The 6,105-nt window shown below is 35.6% G+C and overlaps 1 long non-coding RNA gene across 1 annotated transcript in view; it reads left to right on the forward strand.

Annotated features, from left to right (window-relative positions):
• Positions 1 to 269: 269 nt before the first annotated feature.
• The window catches only part of LOC118004475, a 162,526-nt gene continuing 156,690 nt past the window's right edge, over positions 270 to 6,105 (forward strand). The window contains exon 1 of the long non-coding RNA XR_004677590.1: positions 270 to 767. This is a non-coding gene — a long non-coding RNA (uncharacterized LOC118004475). The remainder of the gene's footprint in view (positions 768 to 6,105) is intronic.

The following is a 6,105-nucleotide window of genomic DNA, read 5'->3' on the forward strand; positions in this document are numbered from 1 at the left end:
TTTTTGCCAAAGACCTGAAGGACCATTTCATTCCAAAATTTTATTTTCATATTGATCTAAAGATAGTAGATAATATATAACGTCATCAATTTCCAACATTTTACACACACACACAATTTCTGTTCTTGAAATAGTGGGTTTGCTCCTGTACCTTTAAGCAGCTGAACAAGTGATATTAGCCAAGGGAATTTAAGGTAAAATAAAAATAGAATGTCTGCAGTCCAAAAGAGATCAGGGATTGAAGAGAAAGAAGCTAAGTAAGAGTGTAGGAGGTCTCAGACAAACGCCAGGGCATGGAGAAGAAAGAACTGCAACAAAAGGCAAGAAAGAGCCAACAGGTAGCAATGCTGGGAGCAGCTGAGGAGAACTCAGGGAAAGGCCAAAATGATTACTGCTCCAAAGCAAAGAGATATATTAATGGTTTTTTTCTTTTTTTAATCTTTTTTTTAAAGTCTGAATCTTCCAAGATTAATATGGGGAGAAACAGCACACTGGTCTGACTTCTGTGGATAAAGCTTTGGGTCTTAAATGATGAAGATATTTTCCTTTGTTTTTTTATGTTTTGAAAGCTATAAAAGAGTCTTATTTTGAAGTACTTATTTCCTTGTCTTTGCAAAGGGAAGAATAGGTTCCCTTTGTACTGCCTTTGTGAAAAACTGAGGATCAAAGAACAGAAAGTAACCTCAACAGGTTACTCTGTCTCCTGCAGAAGCAATAAGAAAGGCCCCCAAATGTGTCTTTCTGTATGCTCACCCCTTCTTTCCACAGTAAGTAATAGCATCCATTAATTGAACAACTGGTTTGTACCAGGCACCTTGCATATTGTTTAATTCTCACCATTATACCATTGCCCTGCAATGGGTATAATATTCCTTTTTAATGTTAGAGAATTAATAAAGCAAAATAAATAGCTAGGGTTTGTAGCTGAGCTGAGATTGAATCCAATGGCACCAGTTTTCCACTTAATCACATCAACTCCACACAGGGTGGTCCAGCCATCTTCATGGTCCCTTAAAGCTTCTATGCCCTCATATTCTGCCATTCCTATCCTCCTCAATTCTACTTTCCTCTCTGGCAAGGATGAGGGAGAGTATAAATAGTGTGATTACCTCTATGCATGTTACCTACCTGTGTTTTAATACTGTGAATTAGAAGACTCTCTGTATTAGAAGACTCTCTGTTGGTTGGAATTTTAAGTTTTAACCTTGAAGTTTCTTAACCATCCCCATATTGAAAGATCCTCAGGGATGGGCTTTTTTTTTTTTTTAAGAGTTATTTATTTATTAAGATTTTATTTATTTATTTGACAGAGAGAGAGCGCAAGCACACAGGCAGACGGAGCAGCAGACAGCGGGAGAGGGAGAAGCAGGCTCCCCGCAGAGTAGGGAGCCCAGTGCAGGGCTCGATCCCAGGAAAATGCGGGGCTTGATCCCAGGACCCTGGGATCACGACCTGAGCCTAAGGCACCCTGGGATCATGACCTGAGCCTAAGGCAAATGCTTAACCCACTGAGTCACCCAGGCACCCCAGGGATGGGCTTTGTATATACTGCCTTGGTTACCTTTCAAGTATTTAAATTACTCTTCAGACCAAAGCTAACAATGCTGTTTTAAACCATATCCATTTGGACCTACTGAGTTGTTCCTGTAGGCATAAGCCTGTCCTTGAAGTACTGTTGTCAGCTTATCCATCTAGCTGACAACATCTTCAAGCTGGAACAGCTCCTGGATCTGCTTTCTTTTCTCTCAGAATTTCTCTGCTTTCAGAATTGACCTAGAAAATGGGGGGTGTTCTTATAAGTATTTGCCCCTCTCCCCATCACACTATAAGTACATAGCACTTGCTTTATTCTGCCTCGCCTGAAAGTTAGCAGTTGTTTGTTAATTGATTAGTTGTTTGCATGCCTGGCACACTATTAGCCTTCTTAAGATGCCTGGACCCTGCCTGAGTAATTTAGGTAATAGCTATCTGGGTGTTCAGTAATCTTTCAGTCCTATCCTGTGAACTATGGAAATACCAATGGTTTATAAAATCATTAGTTCTATGGTCTTCTTTCATTCCCTTCTCTGTTTTGATGATCTCCTCTCAGTTAAGTCACCACTTATCTTGGCAGTGTATTTATTCTCTTTCATTCTACCCTTTTCTAAGATTAACCAAAGCCATAACTTACAAAAGATATTTAGTTATATTCAGCCAAATACTTTGAAAGTTTGCACTCAGAGAAAGGGAACTAAATTCCTGAATATGTAGCAGAAGATTATAAAATCCTATTTCTAAAGCCTCAACCCCTTCCACCACCCCAGATTTCTTTCTTTGTCATTTTCTCTGGGGATGCTCCGTTTTTGCCATATTGCTCCCATTCCAAATTCTTCCTTTCTTTTCCTCGATTTCTTCAACTGTTCCCTCTTAATCTTCTTTCTCAGGCATAATCACCTCTTCTCTTCCAGGGCATCTTGCTTAAGGATATGTCAAACTTTTAAAAGCAACAATAATAAACCAATAAATAAACAAATCCATATTTAATAAAAATTGATAAAATAATCATTGAGAATAGTTTTCCTGACCTTTGTTTCACCTTTTTGCTTTCCTTACTCCTTCTTTGACTGGCTTTCCACAAATAAGAGTTCATCAGGGTTTAGAATCATGTTCCATCTTAAAAATATGTTCTTTTAATTTTTTTATTATGTTAGTCACCATACAGTACCTCATTAGTTTTTGATGTAGTGTTCCATGATTCACTGTTTGTGTATAACACCCAGTGTTCTATGCAATACGTGCCCTCCTTAATACCCATCACTGAGCTAACCCCCCAAAAATATATGTTCTCTCAAATAATATACAATTATATTGAGAAATACTATTTATGTATAGATATGTATAGATATTGCATACATATATATTTCACACAGATATATAGAGAGATAATTTCAATTTCTAAAATACATTAAATTTTGGATGCCTGGGTGGCTCAGTTGGTTAACCGTCTGCCTTCAGCTTAGGTCATCATCCCAGCGTCCTGGAATCGAGTCCCACATCGGGCTCCCTGCTGAGTGGGGAGCCCACTTCTCCCTCTGCCTACTGTTCCCCCTGCTTGTATTCTCTCTCTCTGACAAATAAATAAAATATTTTTTAAAAGAATAAATAATAAAATACATTAAATTTTTAAAGAAACATTTAAACTATTAATAAAAGGAAATGTGCAAATAAGAAAACATATCATTGTTCACCAGAAAAGATGTATCAATTTATATGTCTATCCATAGCATTTTTAAAAGTACAGTTTGCCCACTTACCAAATTGTTCTTATAACTTAAAAATATAAATATTTGCCAAGTTAATTGGTGAAGATGGTTTGTTCTCCTAATTTAATTTACATTTTTTGATTACCAGTTAATAATCTTTAAATAATATTGGAAGTTTATATTCCTCCTTTTGTGTCTTTTCTATTTTTTAATCATTTTAAGTGGATGTTCAAAAATTTTAATTGACTATTAAAGAGTTTTCTATAGTTAAGAATATTAATTCACTGGCAGCCATGTATATTTATGCATTGGTTGCATGTTAATTTCCTCTATGTGGGCATATAGTCAAATTTATTCAATATTTTTTTCTTTATAAACATAACAGTAATAATATTTTAATATTTACTGAATGCTTTTTATTAGCCAAGCACTATGCTACGTACTTTACATTCATTGTCTCCTTTAGTTTTCTTAACAACTCCATGATGAGAATCCTACTATTATCCTGTTTCCAAGAAGCAAATCAAGGCTCAGTGGGGTTAAGTAGCCTGCCTAAAGTTACATAGTTTGTCAATAATAGGGACAAAATTAGAATGGTTTGACATCTGAGAATATATTTGTAAGTACTATACAACATTGCCTGTATAGTACCTATTTTTGTGTCATTGCTTAAGAAAGGTATTCTGCATCCTGATTGAATACATAGCTATATACATTTCCTTCTAGTTTTCTTTTGGCTTGCATTTTATATTTGGATATTTAACCTATTTTATTTAATGTTGGTGTAAGTTGTGAAGTGTATGTCTAACTTTACTCAAAAATTATTTTGGGCAAACCAACCACCTTTTTAGAAGAAAAAGCGTCTGTCCCTTATGCATTGAAAAAATGGGAATTGAACAGAGATTTAAATAATGCATCAAAATGGAGATAGAGAGGTATGATAGGATATTTCACGATCAGAGCTTGGTATAAGCTGATAAAATGAGAAAAATGATACTATAGGATAAGAAAATTGTGGAAGCCAACTTAAGTGATTTGCAGGGATGCGCATTAACGCTGGATAAATTGAGGCCTGGTCTTAAATGCAGTCTTTCCTATGGCACTCCAGATCCCAACATACTACTTGGAATCCATTGAATAATAATTATTTCATGTATATACTCAGAGCCCCAGAGTGAAGTCTGAGGTAAATAGAAAATGTTTCTATTATCTCCTTTCTCAATTACTCTGGGAAGTGCCTGTTCCTATTTGACTAGTTTCAGGCAGAAAATAGTCTAAAGAGTGACTTCCCAAGAGAAACAAGTTCTTTGATAACATGAAACAGAAGAAAAGGCTGGAGATTGAATGAAAACATTGTCCAAATATAATCTGTTCAGAGAGATGAAAAATATAATTTTTATTTACAATCATGCTTAATCTTTAACATTGATTTTTGTTTTTTTTTTTCCTTGAGAGCCCTCCCAGCATAGTGAAATAAGTAACAAGTTCCCCCATTTTTCTCTTCTCTATCTCTTGTTCTTTTTTTTTTTTTTTAAGATTTTATTTATTTGACAGAGAGACAGCGAGAGCAGGAACACAAGCAGGGGGAGTGGGAGGGGGAGAAGCAGGTTTCCTGCATAGCAGGGAGCCTGCTGCGGGGCTCGATCCTGGGATCATGACCCAAGCTGAAGGCAGCCGCTTAATGACTGAGCCACCCAGGCACCCCCTCTCTCTCTTGTTTTTTTCTAGACAAATAAATAAAGGTAATTTTGCTACTGGGATCCTGAAAAGTTTGATTGCTTGTTTAAGCCCTGAGCATACCTCTCTCTCAGAACCTAAAATATACCTCACTAATTCTAGAGGAGTACTTGGCTTTGGTTACATTTTTAAATATGGCTTTGCAAAGTCATAGTTGGCCCTCCCAGATGCAGTGACAGCTTCCAGATTCATGGCAACCATAAGAAACACAAATCTGCATACATGGCTTTATAGACCAAGAAAAGGGATCTTGTTTCAAATTAAAAAAAAAAAAATGACTCACTGAGGCAATTTTTGTTGGGCTGATTGGAAGAAGGACATATTTCTATTAGTCATCATTTCTTGAGGAATTTTTTATTTTACCTAATTATTTCTATTGTAGGTAGATTTTTTTTTAATTTGTTTCAATTGGCTCTGGGTAGAAAGGCAATGAATAGTAGAGCATCAAAATTATTCTGAACAACTTATATGATTTATGGTTTCAGAAAACCTGTGCTGTCATCTTAGGTAGCCCATGAGCTATTGTCATAATCATTGGTAAGAACATATTTTATAATGATAGTTATCTCTGCTTGCCATTTAGAAGCATTGCAGTGTGATAGGACAACAGAAAGATGAAGTCTTTTTAGTGAGAGAAAGGGGATTAAGTGAAAGAAAAGGAAGAATGAAAATATTTACCCTACTTTATTGGGCAGATTCTCACACATGAAAAAATTTTGGCTAAAAATTTTAACTAGAAGTTGAGATGACAATAGAGGAGACCCCTCAAATCTTATTTAATTTTATTTGGGACTAACTTTAGGTTTGCATGAGAAGAGTGTGGATCTTAACCTCAGGTATTTATCAATAATTGACCATAGGGAGATGACACAACTCTGAAATGTTAATTCCCTAAGTTCTGTGAAGCTGTATTGCCAGTTTCTTTGCCATTTTGGTTTCAGGGGCAAGATTTTTTTGTTTGTTTGTTTAGGATCAAAATTCTTCTAAGAAAAAAATCTAGGTGTTACTTTATGCACAGAATTTAAGACGTGGGGTCATAATGAGAAATGAAATTGAATGTTGAAATAAATGGATGGATGGATAGATAGATAGATAGATAGATAGATAGATAGATAGATAGATAGAT

Source organism: Mirounga leonina, unplaced genomic scaffold, assembly GCF_011800145.1.
Source record: "Mirounga leonina isolate KUSES-001 unplaced genomic scaffold, KU_Mleo_1.0 Mir_93, whole genome shotgun sequence".
NCBI lineage: Eukaryota > Metazoa > Chordata > Mammalia > Carnivora > Phocidae > Mirounga > Mirounga leonina.